The sequence below is a fragment of the Lathyrus oleraceus genome, chromosome 1 (assembly GCF_024323335.1).
Source record: "Lathyrus oleraceus cultivar Zhongwan6 chromosome 1, CAAS_Psat_ZW6_1.0, whole genome shotgun sequence".
NCBI classification, from domain to species: domain Eukaryota; kingdom Viridiplantae; phylum Streptophyta; class Magnoliopsida; order Fabales; family Fabaceae; genus Lathyrus; species Lathyrus oleraceus.
The window spans coordinates 420,638,706-420,661,967 of record NC_066579.1 but is presented as its reverse complement, the minus strand read 5'-3'; the positions used below and the strand labels follow the sequence as shown (position 1 = coordinate 420,661,967).

The window sequence follows — 23,262 nt, the reverse complement described above, 5'->3', positions numbered from 1 at the left end:
AGGTTTAGGTCAATTTGACATTTCGTATTTCCTTGGCATCGAATTCTACAAGAGCGGTAGAGGTTTGATGATGCATCAAAGAATGTATGCAGGAGAAATACTCAAGAGATTCGAGATGCAAGATTGCAACCCAACTTCGACTCCAGCTGAGCCCAAATTACAACTGTCGAAAGATTCAGATGAAGATGATATCGACCCAACCAAATATAGAAGACTTATTGGGCCATTTCGATACCTTTGTCATACAAGGCCTGACTTAGCATACAATGTAGGTATGGTGAGTAGGTTTGAGCAAAAGCCAAAGGTATCACATCTAGCAGCGACGAAGAGGATACTAAGGTATCTGAAAGGAACTCTCGACTATGACATTTTGTTTCCTGCAGTTGATGAAGGAAAAGAATGCAAATTAGTGGGATACACCGACTCAAGTTGGTGTAGTGATGCTGAGGATTAAAAATCCACAGCTGGCTATGTGTTTATGCTAGGTGGTGCATCAGTTGCTTGGAGTTCGAGAAAAGAGTCAGTAGCGACATTATCGTTATGTGAAGCAGAATTCATAGATGCTTCTCTTTGTGCATGTCAAGCAACGTGGATGGTGAATCTAGTCTAAGAGATAACATCGAAGAATCATGGAGCAATTACCATGAAGATCGACATCATGTGAGCTATCAATCTGGCGAAGAATCCGATAGTACATGGTCGAAACAAGTACATCTAAATGAGGTTTCATTATCTTCGAGAGCAGGTAGCAAATGGGAAGATGAATATGGAACATTGCAGAACTGAGAATCGGATTGCAGACATTATGACGAATGAAGTGCAGGTCGAAGTGTTCAGAAGATTAAGAGTTATGATGAATGTAGATAGCTTAGATACAATGGATTAGGTGGTGTGTTAAATTGTAATTCCATGTGTCGAAGCAGGTTAATCGACAGAGCAAGGACGTGGCGAACCATCTAGTGTGTTGAGTTGTGTTAGTATTTCGAAGTGTCGAAGTATCGAAGCATGTTGCTTCACACAGGATTTTGACTTAGGCCTATTTTAGTAGTGTTAGCTATTTTGGGCTTATATAGTTTTGGGATTTGGCTTTAGGTCTAAGTTAACCTAAATCTATAAATAGAGGGAGTAACCCTTATTTTTGTAATGAAGTGAATAGAGTATTCATAACATTGTATTCACAGTATTTTGCAGTTGCAAAGTGAATAACAAGTTTTCCACAGTTTGTGGACAGAGAGAAACTCTGCAGAATTTTATTCTTCTTCTCCTTCATCGTTCTTTACTTTCTTTCTTTCTCCATTGTTCTTATTTCTTTCGTTGTTATTGTATGGGTGATAACAATCTTGATTGAAATTCTCCATAGGTTTAGGTGAATTTCCAACAAAATATAATTTCAATTCTTGGCAAATATTCAAATTTATGTATTACTTACATGTTAACAACAATCACAAGAAATCCTTTTAAACGAATTAAAAGAAGTTATAAGGTGTTAGATTTAATTAATTATGACGTATGTGATTCATATGGTTGATCCATCATTGGTTGTAAAAAATACTCTGTCACTTTCATTGACGATGATTGATCAACACTATTTTATCGTTTTCTAGTTAGGATTTTTCTTAAGGTTTTTTCTTGTGTAGTTCAGATTTCTATTGTGTTTTTACTTTTATCTATGTTTAAGGCACAACAAAGGAATAAAATTGACTACTGATGGTTAGAGGAAGAAAACGCCATTTTGAGTAAAAACCAGTGGAAATTACAACCATCCCGTAATAGGGTGTTATAGACGTAATTTCCCCATATGGGAGGCGCTTATTATGGCTCCAGCTGAAATTATGGCCAACCCGTAACAGGGTGTTACAACCGTAATTTCCCTAGACTACTGGTGGTTTTTGGTTTCCTTTCGTTTTATTTCGAAATCTTTTGGATTTTTGGAGATTTTGCTTCGTGTTTATGAAATTATTATTGTAATTTAGTACCCTAGAGGCCTATAAAAAGCACTGAAATATACACAACAAAGGACACCAAACGTTAGGTTAATTTATTTACCTGCATTCTAAGTTTGTTTTCTGTATTTCTTGTTGTTGTTTGTAAAAGTCTATGTGGAGCAAGTTGTAACACTTAGAACCATTGTAATACATGTCTTATTTCTTCATTATTTATCTTACGATGTTTATGTATTTATTTATTTCGATGCATGTTTTATATTTAATTATGTCTGAGTAGTCGATTAGGGATTTAGGACAATGAGGTATGTCTTATGACAAACCTCATGTAGATTCTCGGTCCAATTCGATACAAGAAATCTTATGAAATTATTTTGTCTTTTCTGTTTTTAATGTTCAAATCTTTTATGAAAGTATATGCAAATTAGATGTCACTCACATGCTGAAAAGGTGTGGTGTGACATCTGATCAATAATCATCAGACTATCGAGTAGAGACGACAAAAATGTCTCGACTTGATAGAGAAAATTATAATGATTGTATCTAAAAATTGGTTATGAACAAATATACTATGTCGATGAAAGTGGATCGTATATTTAGATAGAACATAATAATATGGCGATGAAAGCGAGTATTGTCTACTATTTTTCCAGTTTTCTATAAGTTAAGTTGTATTTCTCATAACGAATGAGGTCTATAGAGACCTGTTGGAGATAGAATCCATTGGCCCTAAATCCTACCTTCATAATTATCTTTTTGAAAGCAAAATAACTTTCAAAAATCAACCTATCAATCATCTTAGCTAAACAACGAGTGAACATAATTCAGTACTTATATTTGATATTTGAGGAATGATATATTATTTTACTAATTGGTGTGCACGTATGGCGTATCAATTTTTTTACATTATTGTATCGATAATTGGTATACTCCATCATAAAGAAGGTCATGTCTATGTCTGTTTCATGCATGTGAATTTGATTTTATCCGGAATATGTGTCTATAAACGACAGAAGTTTGTATCTCAACCAATTGTCTACCCGATTATCAATGTTAGGTAATGATATGTGTCATACCCCGATTTTGGTCCTGAATTTTTTATGTTTTTATTTTTGTTTAGCATGCTTGGCCTAACCTTATTTGGTTTTATATGAGGATTGGTCTTGGTCCAAAGTCATGGTGTTGTTCATGTGATTGTTAATACACATATGGTCTTGGTCATCCAAACAACCAACCTTCTTGTGTCATAGGCCAATTGCCAATCATGTCACTTGATTCATGAATATCCCTTTCAAATCCTAATCTTATGCCTTCAGTTCATGGCCTTGTTAACACATACTACCAGTCAAGTCATGTTCTTTTCAAAGTCAAGCATTCAAGTCATAAAATAAACCAAATTTCAAATCATTTTTCAAACCATTTCAATTCATTTCACATCATTCTAAACCATCACATTTGATTTTACATAAAAAAGGTACAAGTCTTGACAATTTTGACCAATTGTTGACTTTGGTCAACAGTTGACTTTTTGGTCAACATTGACCAAAGTCACCCAAAATCCAAAAAAACCTAAAATTACCCATGACCGTTAATTCATGTCCATTTACAAAGAAACTACAAAGAAAATTGAATTTTGACCATTTTGTTGACTTTAGTCAACAGTTGACTTTTTGGTCAACTTTGACCAAAGTTAACCTTCCCATTTCTGACCCTCTTAAACCTAATCTAATCCATTTTAGCCTTGATTCACCATCCAAGAGTCTTGTGTGATGAGTTTGACTTTGTATCTTCTTGGCCAAGTAACTTATCTCATGTTAACCTCATGTGCAACTTGTCTTGAATTGTCATTTTGGCTTGGCCAACCATTGGTTCTGCATTGCTAAGCAAGGTCCTGCAACTACTACAACCAAGCATTACAACCACACTAGATATTGCACTTGCATTGGCCAAGGATGTTTGAGTTTGGTCGTGACTGCACATGGATAACATCCTGTCATTAAATTTCTGCAGCAACCATGATTTTGCCACCAAGTAGCAGCAACAGCCTGCAAAACCAGTTGATACATTGCCATAAACCTCAAACAGAAACAAGGAAATGATGCACCATCATATTCCATCATCCAAAGGCATGAGCTAATGGATAAAGCTTACCTTGATCATGACTACATGGCATGTGGTTTTGACCCATCCAACTGGTATTAAATCTGTAACATAAGCACCATTCTCCATTATAAACATATGCCATCAACCTTGTTCGCCTTGCCACACTATGCCTGCACTCTTGCCATCATCACTAAATGCCAAGACCAAAACAACCTACAAGGTGAATCTGCAACATATGAACCATAATAATGGCACAAACCCAAAATCATAACAAGCAGTTAACTAATTCACAACTTGCAATGCGGAGCAACCAAAGGCATGATGATGCAAATAGACCATCCTGAATCACACAAGTTATGCAGTAGACCTAACACAATCAAAGATTTCAAGCCAACATCAACCTTGAGCAATAGAAACTCTACCTTGGTTCAGCTATGGCACAAAAACAGACAAATGCATTCCAAGTTTTAGATGACAGCATACCACAAGTCTACTGCAACTGGCCTGTAATCAAAACAAAATATCTAAAGACATGAATGCTAACAAGCCATACCAACAGTCATCATGCAAACAGGCCAACCAATTCACAATGCATCACAAACAAACCTGCAATGTATCAGTTGTAGCTAAAGCATCAATGCACCATGACCTTAGCTTGCTACAGTAATTTAGAGGAAGCCTTGAAGACCAGTCATGACCTGCTACAAATATGACAACCATGGTCATTAACATCCACAAGCAGTCCACTCGCCAGAACCTTGCTTTGTCGCGCCGGAACCGGAGGCAACAGAGCTGAGCTAAAACGAACCATAATTCCATCAAAATAAACCTCTTAACATCTTCTATCTTAATCTCGTCTCAGCTTTTCCTAAAACTACATCAGACCTCCAAATCGAAACATCCCTGGATCAATATCAGAAGCGGTTGTGACCACCAATACTTGTAATAGTTGCACTCCTGGTCTTGTTTCCCTGTGAAAATCCAAACCAGAACCAACAGTAGCAGAAAATCAAAGTTCACAACGCAAGAGTTATATCAATGGAAGGAACAGATTTCTCACCTGTTGAATGTCGCAAACGACTACATTCGTGAAATTCCCACCAACCAACTTTATGTTGCTGCTGCTATCGCGGACTCAGCGGGAATGAGAAAATCAAACCAATGCTCCATTTTTTCACTGTGGTAAAACAAAAAAACACAAGTTAATTAGCCAAAGCTGTAAAAATCCAGAAATATCCCAAATTGGCATGAAGTCAAAACAGAGCAAGAAAGTACGAAGGTTCAGATTACCATTTTCGAACCTAGCATCAAAGAGGTCAATCCAATTTCTGAACATCCAAAGTGCTTTGCAGAGTTACTCTTCTGGAATACCAAAGACACCAATTGAAACCCTAATTTGTAAAACATAAATAGAAAACGAATCAGTGAAGGGATGGACAACGAAAATCGGAGGCGGAATTGAAGAAACTTCAGAGCAAATCAAAACCCTAATCCTAAAATAAAAGAAAAGCCATAATCAAAGAAAGAGACGAAGGAGAAGCTAGAACCTCTACCTTTCCGCAGAAAAAATACGAAGGATTCATTGGAGCGCCGCCGGAGGTTTTATACGAATCGAAGTGAGTTACCGAAATAGCTAACATTCTGAAGGGGAATCCAAAGTCGCTCCTCACATCTCCGCCGACCCCGTTGCAACCGGTTAGTGTTGGCTTTCGATTTTTGCTTAACTCTGTGGTGTCCATTCATAGCCACATAATTTTGAGAGAATGTGGAAAGTTTCTACACCTGGATGAGGATCTCGTTCTGATTTCTCTTGCAGGAGAAGAACCGAGTTTTTAAATTTCAATATTTGATTTTTCCAAGTTTTCCATTGATTTGAGCCTTTAAGATTTTCCTTTGGATTTTGATATCTGTGTTGTGTTTCCCTTTATCCGTTGGCTTTTGGGTTTTCCCATTGAATCCCACCGTTTTCCCATTAAGCACCGCCCACCAGCCATTAATGAGAATTTTATTCTCCTCTGCTCATCATCAAAAATTCACGTGGCTGGAGTGTTGCTCCATATCTCTAGTGCCACCTCACTGGGGCCAAACCGGAGCGGGTTCCCTGCAACCCGAACCCAGACAGTCTAAGGGACTGTTGAGTATTGGGTTTTCTCTTAGCCCAAACTCCAACGGCCCATTTTCACCTTTTTTTAGTTAGTTTTTCGTTATTTATTTTTGGCCATATGTTTGGATTGCTACTAGTCTAGCAGGTGACCATTTGTGGCCGGGTGGGGATAGAGTTAGTTTACCTCTCCATAGGTAGTGGGTTCGATACTCATGTGTAGCTTTTTTTTTAGTATTTTATTTTTCTTTTAGCATTTTATTTTCTTTTAACATTTTTTGTTATGTTTATGCTTTATTATTTTCATAGTTTCATTATCATAACATGGATTTGTTTTCTTTTAATTTCATCATTCATTCAAAATCATTTTTAAACTATAAAAATCATATTTTTCTCGATTTAATATCGAGCCCATTTTCCACACCTTTGTAAGTCGATTACTTTTTAAGCATCGCCATCAACCTCACATAGCTTACTCTTGGGCTTTCTTACAATGAGCCGGTTCTCTTGCACTTACACTCATATTTCGCATCATTTGTTGTTTGGGCCCGATCTAATTATTTCATGATTTTGAATCCCCATTTGACAAAATGTACCCCACTTCCCCAATGTGTATATAATGTTGTATTGTTTTATTTCTCTATTTGTTTTAGACACTAACCAAAGAGTAAAATCCACCATTTCTGAAAAATACAAAAATATGACTCGATCCAACGTCGAGTATTTTCTCAATAAACAAATCAATTCATTTCGCCCTCCTATTCTATTCCTTTTCTTTCAAACTTTCATCAAATGCTTGATTCAACGTCAAGCCATTTTCTCTAATAAAAACTCAAAAAAAATATTAATTCATAGTCAATACTTTTTCAATAAAGATGGAAGTGGAACGTGGTGTATACCACGCACTCCTGAGACTAGGATTCGAGATGTATATCTCGCCAATCCTAGCTCTCGCCATCATCCAATTTACCCACTTTGTTTTCTCAAACACTCATTCAAATCTTTCTCAAACGTCCATCAATACTTGATCTAGGTCAAGCCATTTTCACAACAAAACTCAAAATACCTAATTCTTATTTAACACTTTTTCAATAAAGGTGGAAATGGAACATGGTGTATACCATGCACTCCTGAGACTAGGATTCGAGATGTATATCTCGCCAATCTTAGCTCTCGCCATCGTCTAAAATTGTCAATGCGGTTTCTTCAAACCCTTTCTCAATCAAATTCCAAAATACTTAATTCCTATCTTAACCCTTTTTAATAAAGATGGAAATGGAACATGGTGTGTACCATGCACTCCTGAGGCTAGGATTCGAGATGTATATCTCGCCAATCCTAGTTCTCGCCATCACTCAAAGCACATCCAACCAATCAAACTCTTTTTTTTTTCTCGCCGCCGTGCGACCAATCAAAAACCTTTTAAAATGAAAGATATATTGCCTTAAGAGATACAAAACAATGTTTCGGCCACGATTGTTGAGTAGAGATAAATGACACTTTTCCGAATGTAGATTTGTAAATCCTAAACACTTAAGTACATATTGCATGACAACTCTAGGGCAGAACTTCCCCATTTCTTTTAGACCTTCCGTGCGTCTCCGATCTTGTGGCATGTCAATCCATCCTATTGCAAAGAGGTAACTGCCTAAGACTCGATTCAGCGAGCTGCGACACCTACTGCTAGGACGTGAACACATTGCCCACTCTCCTTTGACACAACTAGTGTCCTCCTTTGTAAGTCCATGTTCAGATGGCAATCCCTATGTAGCCGAACTACGGCAACTCTGATTCTCATGTTCAGATGAGATACGTAGGCACAAGATGCGAGGTCTTGCCGAGTTAGACTGACAACTAACAACTAATCTTTGTTTGTTTTTCGCCCTCGTTGCGATCGAGACCTTCCCTTTCTCTTGCCCTAGTTGCAATCGAGACTTTTGTTCCCGTTAGTTAGCCGAACTACATTATGCTCTGATTCTCATTCCAGATGAGATATGTAGGCATAAGACACGATGTCTTGGCGAGCACACATCTCTTTCACCCATAGGTAGCCGAGCTACGAAGACTCTGATTCTCATATTCAGATGAGATACGTATACAATGGATGCGATATCTGTACGAGTCATTTTTCTCTTGACCCTTTTAGTAAATAGTACATTAGATAAACACACACCCTTTAGACAAGAACAACAAGAGTGGATCCCGTAGAGTACTACGGATGCGTAGGGGTGTTAATACCTTTCCTTCACATAATCGACTCCCGAACCCAAGATTTGGTTGCGAGACCTTGTCTTTTCCTTTCCTTCTCTTTAGGTTTACTTCGAGCGTTTCCTTTCCCTCCTTTGGGATAAATAACGCACGGTGGCGACCCTTCTGTCATTCCTTCTTCGCCGGTTGTTTTTTTCGCATACTGTATTATTTTTCAGGTTGCGACAATATGAATCCTTAAGGCATGTTTTATTAAGGTCTATGTATTATAACAACATATATTATAATCTAAAGATTTATTTAAGTCCTTTAAAACTCTCAAAACCACTCTTCCAATACAATTTTTTTAATTCTTCAAACTAAAGAATTTATGTATTATGAATAAAATTAAACCTCTCAAAATCCAACTCGCCTAAATCTCGCAATTCTCTTTACTCTATCTATTTTTTTTTCAAAGCTCTCTCTTCCTTTCCTTCCAAACTTCAAAACAAAGTTTAGGACAACCCAATTAAAACAAGAGCTAATGTATGAATTTACTCAGCTTTGAAATTAACGCAAAAATTGTTAGTATTTAGCGGCGTGTGATTATGAAATTTCTTGTTGATAAAAACTTCTCGGTTGTGTTGGTATTTAATGTTATTTAAACATCAAAATAGTGGCGTTCACATTTTATTACTAATATTGTTTTTCATTATAAAAAAAAATCGACCTAAAGGTAAGGCCATCCAAACCATTGTCTAAACTTCTACAAATATTAAAATGATCGACCTAAAACATTTTAAAAAATTACTTAACATAAATGTCTCATTTTTTACTATTTTAAAAATTAGGATTAATAAAATCGTATATAAAATTAATATTATCTCGATAGACTATTTTTGTATGTTCTAATATGAAAGAAGAGTCAAAGTTTAACCTAAAAAAGAAGAGTCTCATCAATTGAAAGAAAAATGTCAAAGTTTAAAATCTCATTATTGGTGCCTTCTGTTCAAGAACTTGTAAAGAAACCCAACTTACAAGTTCAGAACAATATATTTATCCAAATCAAGATCCTGTTGTTGTATCCAATACAACTTCTTTACCACAAGTCCCAGTTATCGACCTTAGTAAACTTTTATCCGAAGATGAAGCTGAACTAGTGAATCTTGACCAAGCATGTAAAGAATGGGGCTTCTTCCAGGTTTCACCTATTTCTCCTCCTCTATGTAAGATTATGTGTGTTGCCGTGTTCGATACTTGTATAATACCGTAAAACATGTATCGAAAAAGGTTACGGAGACACCATGTAACACCAGTTATGAAGCACAAACACGTGTAAGATTATGTATGTCGCCGTATTCGATACTAAAATATTTGGAGACATCATGTATCACCAGTTATGAAGCGCAGACATTTCTAGAAAATTAGAAGATTATGTGTATCAAAAAAAGATTAAACAAGTGTCATAAAAATAATTGTTTTTTTACTTTAACACTTATACAACACACGTCAAAATTCGGATAAATTTTTCAAACAAAATTATATTTTTCTTTACTTTAACATATCTTATTTTGAATATATTGAAGCAATATATTCAATAAAAAATTAAATAAATTAGTAAAGAATTAAATAAATTAGTATGTTTTAGCACTTATATACGTAGCCTTGATATTATCGGTATCAGAGTGTACATATGAAGTCGGGTTTCGGTGTCTGTGTTTCATTGAATACTAGTGTGTTTCATTGAATACTAGTTTCTTAGTAAATATTTGTGCGAATGGTAAAAATGAAATTGATTACAGCTTATTAATCATGGAGTGAGTCCTTCATTGATGGAAAATGTAAAGATAGGTGTTCAAGACTTCCTAAGTCTTCCAATGGAAGAGAAGAAGAAGTTATGGCAAACCCCATAAGACATCGAGGGGTTTGGCCAAATGTTTGTTGTATCTGAGAACCAGAAGTTAGAATGGTCAGATTTGTTCTCCACTAACACGTTTCCATCGTCTGCGAGGAATCCCCGCTTATTTCCAAATATTCCCCAACCATTAAGGTTTTATATCTGTTTCTCACTTCATCTTTGTTTGCTAGCTACAAATACAACGTTATTCTAACCAACATTATTGTATATTGCAGAGATAATTTAGATACCTATTGTTTAGAATTGAAAAAGGTTTGCATCACAATCATCAAACACGTGGAAAAAGCTCTAAAAGTTGAGCCAAATGAAATGCTAGAGGTATTTGATGATATAAACCAAACAATGAGGATGAATTACTACCCTCCATGTCCACAACCAGAAAATGTCATTGGACTGAATCCTCATTCCGATGCTGCTGCATTAACCATCCTTCTTCAAGCCAACGACGTCGAAGGCCTGCAAATAAAAAAAGACGGACAATTGATTCCTATTAAACCACTCATTAATGCTTTTGTCATAAATGTTGGAGACACTTTGGAGGTAATTCATAGAGAAGCTATGTATGTATGAACAAATTTTACACTGATCAATGCTTCTATGAGGTTTAAGAATTATTATGACTTAATCTTAAATTGTTGTGCAGATACTGACCAATGGAATTTATCGGAGTATAGAGCACCGGGCTACAGTTAACTCATAGAATGAGAGAATATCCATTGCCACATTTCACAAACCTCGAATGAGCAAAGTTATAGGTCCAACACCAAGACTTGTTACTCCTGAAAGGTCTGCATTGTTCAAAACACTTTCTGTAGAAGATTACTACAAAGCATATTTTTCGCAGCATCTACGAGGGAAATGATGCCTTGATCTTACGAGAATCCAAAATGAGAATAGTAAGTGACAAAATTAGTATAGCACTTTTGGGTTAAAAATAAACATGTTGTTTGAAAATCAATACATGTCTATCTAAATATTTGTGTTCTGGCATATTATAAATACACTTTGAGGTTTAAGAATATGAAGGATTCTCTCTCCACATGCATTTGAGTCTTGTATACTCTTACCAATATCAAGCATCCAATCTATAAATTCTTTAGTCTCTCTAACATTTTCACTGGGTTATTGAGTCTGGTTAATTCATGTAGGGATATATCACAGCTATTCTAACAAAATAGTTGTACTTAAATCTTTTACTGTGCAACCCACTTCCTCATATTACAATCTTCCAATTTCTTGTGTAAAATCGCAATTGTCGAAGGTTTGAACAACCATTAAAATAAATATGTTACAATTAAGTATACCTTTTGTATTGCAATATAAACAACATCCCATTAACATTAGATTCAATCGTATTATTTACGGTTAGTTCTCAAACACGATTTAAATTTGTAAACACGCAAAAACATTAAACACATTTAATAATTGAATAACATAAGAAGTTTATCATTATAATGAAGATATCTAAATGGATCAAATGATTCACATAAATTATGATAAATCCATCTAAAGGGGTTTAATTTAAAGAAACTAGCACATTGTACAAAGATTCATGAAAAAAATAGAAGAAAGGAGTCCAAAATAATTTTGAACACTTGCCTTTTTATATAAAAAAATTGTGCCACCCTGTCCTAAGTGCATGCCGCGTTTTTGCGATGTGGCCTCTGGATAACGTTAAAAAGCATCGCGCGCATTTTTTCGAGAGAGTTGCAAAAAAAAAAAAATCATGGAATCAGTCTATTTTACTCATTCTTCTTATTTTCTTCAAATATTTATGTCTAAGTTTTCTCCATTTTTCATCGTCGAAACTTCTACGGTGAAAACATTACATGATTTTTATGGTTTGGATGATTTATGTATAAACCATATTTTTCATTGTTCTTCAAAAAGTTATTAAACCCTAAAAAATATAAATTATTCAAATGCTCTCAAAACTAAAGTAAAATATGCTTTAAAAAAATCTAATGATGGATTGTCATCATAGCCTCAAACTTAAATATTTCCTTGTTATCAAGGAGAAAACTTGACAATTAAGACTCTACAAAAAAATCAAGAGCACTTGGATGAGATGGTAACGCAACAATGGCTTTCTATCATTGTTGGATGCCCCTGCAGGGTACTCTTGATTCTTCAGAAAGCACTTGATGTCGTGGTACCAGGGCTTGTCATCAACTATCACTTCAGCAGCAAACACATACGCGGCCCTATCAAGGCGCATAACATCAATCCTGGGAGCATAGTTCCACCGAATCACCTTGATCATGGAGGACAGAGTAGCAAGAGCATCTGCCATCTGGTTCTCATCACGAGGTATATGATACAACCTTACTGTCGTGAAGAAAGTTAACAGTCTTCTCGTGTAGTCTCTGTAGGGGACCAGATTAGGCTGGAGAGTATTCCAATCACCATTCACTTGATTGATCACTAGAGTTGAATCTCCGAAGATGTCCAGCGTCTTGATTCTCAAATTAATGGCTTGCTCAATACCCAAGATACATGTCTCATACTCAGCTTCATTATTGGTGCACTCAAAAGTCAGACGAGCGGTGAAAGGCATGTGGGCACCTTTCGGAGTGGTAATGACAGCACCAATTCCACTTCCTTTGGCATTGACGGCCCCATCAAACATTAAAGTCCATTTTTCATCTGGATCAGGTCCCTCCTCAACAACTGGCTCTTCAGAGTCTTTCATCTTGAGGAACATGATGTCTTCATCCAGAAAATCAAACTTCATCGGCTCATAATCATCAATCGGCTGCTGAGCAAGATAGTCTGACAGAATACTCCCTTTGATGGCTTTCTGGGATGTATACTGGATGTCGTACTCTGTCAATACCATTTGCCAATGAGAAACCCTTCCGGTGAGAGCTGGCTTCTCAAATATATACTTGACTGTGTTAGACGGTGTGGCTAGTGATCGAGAGGGGGGGGGGGGGGGGGGGGTGAATAGATCACCTCTTTAAAATTTAACGGATTTAACGTTTTATCAGAGTTTTCAAAGTTGGCGGAAAAATCAGTCCCGAATCGACTTCCGTCTATTCTGAACCGCTACTAGAAAGCCGGACACACAAGTGTAATTGCTGGATTTTAATGAGAATGACAGAAACAGTTCACACCAGAGTTTTAACTAATTGAATGCGCTTATCATTAAAGTCTATTTCCAATGAATAAAATCTAGCTAACCGTTTTATCAAACAGTTGGTGTGTATGTGATCGATGATAAACAGCAATGGAGTTTGATTAAAGTGTTCTTGCCACTGCTGTCTTGAAAAAGAAACAATCACCACACACTAACTGAATTTGCGAAAATAGTTTGGAAAACGTAAAGAGGATTAAGGTAAGAGTAAGATACGCAGAGATTTGGTAAGGAATTTCCCCACGTCGTCCTCGCGTGTGGGTACGTCTCCCTCTCAATTTCAAATGAAATTGAGAACTTTGATTATCAATTATTGCCGAATCCGTTGATACAAGGTTATAGTACAAAGACAGAATTCTAAACTCTAAGAACCTCTTCTTGTATAAACCTTGACTTGATCTGAGCACGATCAAGATTTTCCTGCACAAAGTTGCAAACAATTCACCGGTTCCACGACCTGCTTGCGAAATCCCCCGATCTCCAAACGCAACGCTGCGGCTGAATATGTTCTGCAAATGTGACTCCCAAACCCTCAAGAACACTCCAGTTCTTGAAGGACAAACCAGTAGGTTTTTTTCTAGAAACCCCCTTCAATCTTCGACTCAGCTAGATCCTCGATCGTTCCACTGCAAACCACAGCTAGATCCTTGATCGTACCACTGAACGTTATCTCGATGCTTCTTTAATCCAAAGAACAAGAATGTTTATGTGTAAATGTTCTTGAAGAAAAGTGATTGAGAAGATGAAGAAGATGAAGTCTCTTTCAGGTTTCTATGTGCTCTCAAAACAATTGCTCCAACACTGCTTTTTGATCTGTGTTCAATTGTTTTCCCTCAATGAATTCGTCATGTTTCACTGCTGTCACAACCTATCTTTATATGCTGCAAAACAGTTGCTGTTATAACAAAAAACCGCTTTATGTGTTGATGCATAGGAGTGTGTATCGATGCATACTGTAAGTTGTGTGAATTTTTGGTGAAATCAATTAATCATGTATCGATGCATAAATCGTATGTATCGATGCATGTGATTTTTACACTGATATGTATCGATGCCTGATGCGCATGTATTGATGCACAGGCTGTCTCAAGTAGTCCTGTATCGATGCAGGAATCGTGTGTATCGATGCATAGAGTTTTTGGCCTTCTATGTATTGATGCATGGCTCGTATGCATCGATGCATACTGAACAGAAATTGTTTTGTGATTAATCACAGGCTACATGTATCGATGCAAAGGCTCATGTATTGATACATACTGATATAAAATGCATTTTAATTGTTATTTTAAGGGAATTTTCAATGTAGATTTATATGTATGGTTATGCAACAATAGAGTGGGATGAAGGATAAAGTAAGAACACAAATATATCATGTAATGCAATGCACAACTAATTTGGATGATGATCACACAATTTGCTATCATTAAAAGTTAATTCAAGTTAAAGAATTCTTTCACAAACTCCCCCTTTTTGATGATGGCAAATTCTTGGCAAGATGTGTGATACTCCCCCTGAGTTTGTGCATATCTGCATTTTCTCCCCCTTTGTCAACATCAAAAAGAGGAAGAAACATAGTTATCAGGCAGAAAGTGTAGCAGGGCATGGCAAAAATGGATAATAGGCTATCAATCACAAAGAAAGAAGCTGCAAGTTAAAGAATCATTCACAAAGAATCATTCAAAAGGTAAGGGCAATAACAAATAGAGATAAACAGAAATTGAAAAGCATTTTAAAGGTACGGACGAGTTTAAGAGTTACATAAGCTAAACCGTATATTGTGCAACAAAATGAAACTTGAGCAATATGAAATGAAATGCAGTGAGATGCAAGGATGGTGGGTTAATTTGGATTGTTGCCACCACAGGACTCCTCATCATGTCTGTCAGGATCTCGGTAGCTTTGCGGAGGCGGAGGAGGAGGCATTGTGTCTGGATTTTGGTCCATGAAGGAGTATTGCCTAAATCTGTTCTGAACTTCAATGCTTCTAAAGCTGTCCATAATCCCAGGATTTTCACGGCAGTCATCCATAAAGCCGGACATTTCGTTGTAGAAAACCTGATGCCATTTAACCAAGTCTTGGTGCCAAGCGTGTTGATTGTGATACATCCGTGTATGCTCATCATGCCAGTCCCGATGCTCGTTGTGCCATTCAGATTGTTGAACATGCCAGTATCGTGCTTCTTCATGGCGTTCTTTGTTGACAATTTCCATCTGTTGAAGCATATGAGTGATGTCCGCATTTGGTGTTGGGGCTGAAGTACCACCGGAGAATGGAGGGGCTGTAGGTTCAGGTACGTAGTTTGTGGGAGACCACCTTCGTGGCACCCACTCACCCCAACCAGTATTGGCCTCAGCTTGAGGCACATCTGTTTCAGGTGCATCCTGCATTTCTTCATCAGGCTGTTCTTCAGCAACATGGATGCGTTCCGAAGGCACGTCAAAGTTGTAAATTCTGGTTTTGGATTTTCTTTCGAAGAAATAGAAGCATTTGCGGTCTTTGTCCCACCTATATCCCATATGCGATAGAGTGGCAGAGTCAAACTCTTGAGCTGCCGATGGAGATAGGAGAGGAACAATAGGTATTGCAACTTTCCAATACTTAAGAATTTTCATTATTTGAGAAGCATAACCTAGAGCCACATTCTTGGAGCTGTCTCGCACAAAAAATAGACGTTTAACAAAGTAGTTCGCCCAATTTAGGAGAACCTTGTTTTGCAGAATGTAGAGAAGATGTATGCTGGGCCTGTCCAACCGAGAGTGTCCACTGTTTGTTGGACGCAGAATGTGTGTGATAATCCAGTGAAGAATACGCGGAGTTTGCTTGATCATACCTGACGTGACGTGTTCGTCTTCACTCAACGGTCTATCAATCTTTAGAATAGAAGTTGTAAAGTCCTTCAGGTCAAATTCAGGATCAAAATGCAGGTCATGCCAGCACTTGAAAACCATTGACGGAGACGGCATTTGAAATACCGTTTCCCAATCAAAGGCTTCAAAGGTATATGTTCTGACTCCGATAGAACACCGGAACATATAGCCTCTACCAGTTTGTAAACCAGCATAAAAGGCCCGGATGAAATCCTCATGATAGTCATCTTTTGTAGATAGAAAGGACCCAAGTCTTTGTGCATGTAAGAGTTCAACTACTTCATTTAAGTGCAGATGAACAACATCTGTTTTATCAAAGATATGAGGTTTCATTACCAACCTGGCCTTGAAGGATTCCTCGAATTCAGCAACAACGGCAGGATGAAGAATGTCTAAGGCATTTGAAGGAACATCTGGTGGTTGCTGAGAAGTACCGGCTGCTTCCTTTCCCTTTCCTTTTCCTTTGGCTCTGGCTGGAATAGTGCGTGGAGGCATGGTGATTTGAGATTTAGGGTTTTACCACGTTTGTGAGAAAGAGTGAAGATGAGAAGGATTAGGGTTAGCCACAGTTTTGGGGTTTTTGAGGGCAGATGAGATGAAGTGATGAGATAGGAAGTGATATGATTGGCTGATGTGTCGATGCATGAGAGAGAAAGAAATGCACTTAATGCAGATAGCATCAGTATGTATTGATGCAGATAGTCATGCGTCGATGCCTAGTATTCAGAAATGTCATGTGTATCGATACATGCGATGGATGCGTCGATGCCAAGTGTTTACAATTGCCCTGTGTATCAATACATGCGATGGATGCATCGATACATCCTGAAGCAGTTTTTGAAAAAATTGAATTTTTGAATATATGGATCGATGCAGGCTTCGTTTGTGTCGATGCATACTGATGCTGAACCAGTTTTTAATGAATTTTTAATGCAGTATGAATATGCATTATGCACTGTCATGATGATTATGCTCAACAGAGATTCAGAAGTCAAATTTTAGTGTGCACACGATATGGACAGGAGTATATGCAATCAAATTTTGTATCAACTAGAGTAAGAACATTTGTTTTAACATACACAATCACTTGGCAATGAGAAAATTGTAGAAAGGATTGATATTACCTCTGTTGGAGAACTCTTGTGATGGATAATTGACATCTAAAACAACTCTTATCAACCATGGTGAGGCATAATATAATTAAGAGGTAACAAGCTTATGACATCAATTGAGAAAGATCTAAGATTCCCAATTCGCGACGAATGTTGAAGAAAGGTTCCGTTGCCAATGGTTTAGTGAAAATATCAGCAAGCTGATTTTTGGAATCAACGTGCTCAAAGACAACGTCTTCTTTTTCGACATGGTCACGAAGGAAATGATGTCTAATCTCTATGTGTTTAGTGCGTGAGTGTAAAACAGGGTTTTTTGTAAGGTTTATTGCACTAGTGTTGTCACATTTTATAGGAATACGTTTGAGTTGAATGTTGAAGTCTTGTAGTTGCTGCTTCAGCCATAAAATCTGAGCGCAACAACTACCGACTGCAACGTATTCTGCCTCTGCAGTTGACAAAGCCACAGAAACTTGCTTTTTGCTATGCCAACTGACCAAGGAGTTTGAGAACAGGTGACATGTACCACTTGTGCTCTTCCTATCTGATTTGCAGCCAGCAAAATCAGAATCGGAGTACCCTACTAAGCTACAATCACTTCCTTTGGAATACCAAAGCCCATATTTAGGTGTTCCGTGAAGGTATCTAAATATGCGCTTTACCGCTTTAAGGTGCGATTCCTTAGGATTTGATTGATAGCGTGCACACATACAAACACTAAACATTATGTCAGGTCTAGAAGCAGAAAGATACAAGAGAGATCCAATCATACCTCTGAACCTTTTGACATCTACACACTTACCATGCTCATCCTTGTCCAGATTTCCGTTGGTAGGCATTGGGGTGTCAATCGATTTTGAGTCATTCATTCCAAAGCGCTTGAGTAGTTCTCTGCAGTATTTTGTTTGACATACTGCTGTACCCTCATCAAGTTGCTTTATTTGCAGTCCTAGGAAGTAGTTCAGCTCCCCCATTAGACTCATCTCAAATTCACCCTGCATAACCTTAGAAAATTCTTCGACCAAGTGTATGTTAGTTGAACCAAATATGATATCGTCGACATAAACTTGAACTAAAAGAATGTGCTTCCCTTTGTGTTTAATAAAGAGTGTATTGTCCACTTTACCTCTTGAATATCCATGATCAATTAGGAATTTGCTAAGCCTTTCATACCAAACCCGAGGGGCTTGTTTAAGACCATACAAAGCTCTTTTTAATTTGTAAACATGATCTGGATTTTCAGCATTTTCAAAACCGGGAGGTTGTGAAACATATACTTCTTCATTTATGACACCATTAAGAAAGGCACTCAATACGTCCATTTGGTAAAGCTTAAAATCCTTAGAACACGCATAGGCAAGCAAAAGACGTATAGCTTCGAGGCGAGCAACTGGAGCATAAGTTTCCTCATAGTCTATGCCCTCCTCTTGGTTATATCCTTGTGCTACTAAGCGTGCCTTGTTCCTAGTAATCACTCCGTTTTCATCAAGCTTGTTTCTAAAAACCCACTTAGTGCCTATGATATGATGATCTCGCGGACGAGGGACAAGTTCCCAAACGTCATTTCTTTTAAATTGATTAAGCTCTTCTTGCATGGCCATTAGCCAAAATTCATCAATCAAGGCCTCTTTGGCATTTTTAGGTTCTACTTGTGAAACAAACGCGAAGTGAGAACAAAAGTTACTTATCTTAGACCGGGTCATTACTCCCTTTGAAATGTCTCCCAAAATGTTGTCGATGGGATGGTCTTTTGAGGATCTCCAAGCTGTTGGAAGATCATTCACTTCAGCTGTCTTTTCTTCCTCAATTTCTTCATGACTTGTATCTTCCTCCTTCTCATGGGCAGCTGTTTTGGACTGATCAGTTTCCTCAACAGCTTCCTTGAGTATGTCTTCTGTAGATACACCTGCGTCATCAAAAGAAATACCTTTTCCGACATTTTTTGGATAAGACTCATCAAAAGAAACATGAACCGACTCTTCAACAGTAAGTAAACGCTTATTATACACTCTATATGCTTTACTTGACATTGAGTAACCAAGAAAAATACCTTCATCCGCTTTTGCATCAAACTTCCCAATGTTTTCCTTACCGTTATTCAAAACAAAACATTTACAACCGAATACGTGAAGATGTGACAAGTTTGGTTTTCTTCCTTTCAAAAGTTCATAAGGAGTTTTGTTCAAAATAGGGCGAATTAAGATTCTGTTTAGAACATAACAGGCTGTGCTAACAGCATCAGCCCAAAAGTATTTTGGTAATCCACCCTCATTAAGCATTGTTCTTGCCAACTCCTCTAAAACACGATTTTTACGCTCCACAACGCCATTTTGTTGTGGAGTGCGAGGGGCTGAAAAGTTATGCTCAATGCCATACTTGTCACAAAACTTCTCAAAGTGATAATTTTGAAACTCACCACCATGATCGCTACGAATTGTAACTATTTTGGAATTCATTTTGTTTTGGGACAGATTTGCAAAATTTTTAAAAGCAGAAAAAGTTTCATCTTTGCTATGAAGGAATATAGTCCAAGTGAATCTAGAGTAGTCATCAACTATTACAAAGCCATAGTAATTTCCACCTAGGCTCTTTGTCCTAGAAGGTCCAAAGAGGTCCATATGGAGAAGCTCAAGGGGTCGTGAAGTTGAAATTACATTTTTAGATTTAAAAGACACCCTTGTTTGCTTTCCCATTTGGCACGCGTCACATAGGTGGTCTTTTGAAAATTTTATTTTTGGTAGACCGACTACTAGATCCTTAGATACAACCTTGTTTAGCAAATCGAAGTTAACATGAGCTAAACGTTTATGCCAAAGCCAAGAATCATCATTCAAGGTGACTAGACATTTAGTATTTGTTAACGGTACATCAAACAAGTCAAGCATATAGATATTGTTTACTCTTACACCCTTAAACACAATGTTTTGTTCAGCATGTTCAATTATGCAGCAAGTTTTTGTAAACGAAACTTTATAGCCCATGTCGCATAGTTGACTTATGCTTAACAAATTGTGTTTAAGTCCCTCAACTAAATGGACATTTGAAATAGTAGTGGTGGAGGGATTACCTACACTACCTTTGCCGAGTATAGCTCCTTTGTTGTTGTCTCCATAAGTAACATATCCCTTTTTCTTCGCCTTGAAGTCTATAAAAAGCGATATGTCACCGGTCATGTGCCTTGAGCAGCCGCTGTCAAGAAACCACCTTCTATCTACGGAGGCAAGGCACTCATCCTACAACATCAAAAGAGAGAAGTTGGTCCCCAATTTTCATTGGGTCCAAGAGGGTAAGTGTTAACATGGTTGCCTTTTGGCTTCCATTGATAAATACCTTTAGGGACTAGAAATCTCCTAAATTTGCATTTCTCAATGGTATGGCCAGCACGACAACAATAATGACATAAACCATGATGATGTGTTTGTTGTTTCTTGTTCATTGAATCCTTTAGAATAAAAGAGTATTTTGCATATGGAGGATTCAATGACTTCTTAAACAACTTGGGGTCAACGACATAAGTAATTTTAGGTTGTAGCGCTTTCTCTAATTTGACCTTAAGAGTGTTTACCTCTTTTTGCCAAACATAACAAGCGTCACAATACCTAACTCTACTACATCCGTCAATGTCAATAGTTTTTGAATTTTCTGCAATACTAGTTTTCAATGCTTCTAAGTCAATTTCAGCTTTGTTTACTTTACCTTCCAAAAAAGAGAAAATATGTTTGTCGGAAGATAGTGTTTTAAAAGCATCTACAGCTTCGTTATGCAGTTTTTCAAAAGCTATTTTTAGTTCCGAAAAAGACATAGAGGAGAAATTATTGTAATACGCTTGTTTTACCTTTGTGTCATTGTTTTTCTTCTTGTGGTAGGACAGATTTTTTGTGTGAGCCATAAGGCACAGATTTGCAGCTTCATCATCATCACTTGAGCTTTGTGTGCTTGATGAATCACTATCACTTTCCCATGCAATATATGCTCTTCTTTGTTTGTTGTACCCTTTTGGCGAATCTTTTCTTTGATCCTTATATTTCATAGGGCAGTCCGTTTTATAGTGTCCGGATTTACCACAATTAAAACAGGATCCTCTTCCTCTACTCTTCTTGTTTTCTTCTTGTTTCGAATTTGTAGATTATTTTCGAAACCTCATGAGATTTTTGTCGGAATGCTTGACTCCATTCTTTCGAATGAATCTATTGTATCTCCTTACAAACAGTCCCATTTCCTCATCATCCGAGTCTTTGTCACTACTTGAATCATTGTCGCTTTGCTCTTTTCGTGAGGACTTAGAGCTAAAGGCCACAAGAGCTATTGGCTTCTTCTCTCCCTCTTTGTCTCTTTTCTTCTCCTTTTCCTTCTTACTTTTATTCTCATATTTTTCAAGACTTTCCAAAGCTTGCTGATGTTCTTCCAGCTTTCCAAACAGTGTTGTAATCGTAAGTCTTGTAAGATCGTTGGCTTCCTTGATTGCTGTAACTTTAGGTTGCCACTCCCTGCTAAGACACCTGAGAATTTTATTAGTAGCAATTTCATTGGAAATAGGTTTTCCAAGAGCATTCAATCGGTTAGTTAGATGGGTGAATCTCTTTTGCATGTCGGAGATGGATTCTCCTTGTTTCATGCGAAAGAGCTCAAACTCTTGATTGAGTGTGTTAATGCGGGACTGTTTTACTTCAGTAGTACCCTCGTGGGCAACTTCTAAAGCGTCCCACATTTCTTTAGCTGTCGTGCAATGGGATACTCGATAATACTCATCAACACCAAGTGCTGAAATTAACATGTTTCGAGCTCTCCAATCACACGACCACTTTTTCTCATCTTTCTCATTCCAATCATCTTCTGGTTTAGGTACTATGGCGCCAGCCGCATTTGTCATAGTGATTTGAAACGGACCGTTTTCAATGGCAGCCCATACTAACCTATCCACAGAATTTATATGAACTCGCATGCAGTCTTTCCAGTAGCCATAGTTTTCACCGTTGAAAATAGGCGCTCTATTATAAGCCCCCTTTGGTTCAGAATCCATACTGTTACAGGCAGCCACAGAGCACCAGCGAACCAGGCTCTGATACCACTTGTTAGACGGTGTGGCTAGTGATCGAGAGGGGGGGGGGGGTGAATAGATCACCTCTTTAAAATTTAACGGATTTAACGTTTTATCAGAGTTTTCAAAGTTGGCGGAAAAATCAGTCCCGAATCGACTTCCGTCTATTCTGAACCGCTACTAGAAAGCCGGACACACAAGTGTAATTGCTGGATTTTAATGAGAATGACAGAAACAGTTCACACCAGAGTTTTAACTAATTGAATGCGCTTATCATTAAAGTCTATTTCCAATGAATAAAATCTAGCTAACCGTTTTATCAAACAGTTGGTGTGTATGTGATCGATGATAAACAGCAATGGAGTTTGATTAAAGTGTTCTTGCCACTGCTGTCTTGAAAAAGAAACAATCACCACACACTAACTGAATTTGCGAAAACAGTTTGGAAAACGTAAAGAGGATTAAGGTAAGAGTAAGATACGCAGAGATTTGGTAAGGAAGTTCCCCACGTCGTCCTCGCGTGTGGGTACGTCTCCCTCTCAATTTCAAATGAAATTGAGAACTTTGATTATCAATTATTGCTGAATCCGTTGATACAAGGTTATAGTACAAAGACAGAATTCTAAACTCTAAGAACCTCTTCTTGTATAAACCTTGACTTGATCTGAGCACGATCAAGATTTTCCTGCACAAAGTTGCAAACAATTCACCGGTTCCACGACCTGCTTGCGAAATCCCCCGATCTCCAAACGCAACGCTGCGGCTGAATATGTTCTGCAAATGTGACTCCCAAACCCTCAAGAACACTCCAGTTCTTGAAGGACAAACCAGTAGGTTTTTTTCTAGAAACCCCCTTCAA

General features: G+C 37.5%; 1 pseudogene; it reads left to right on the top strand.

Annotated features, from left to right (window-relative positions):
• The first annotated feature begins 9,299 nt into the window (after positions 1–9,299).
• Positions 9,300–11,114, top strand: LOC127115852 (protein SRG1-like; annotated as a pseudogene).
• Positions 11,115–23,262: the final 12,148 nt, after the last annotated feature.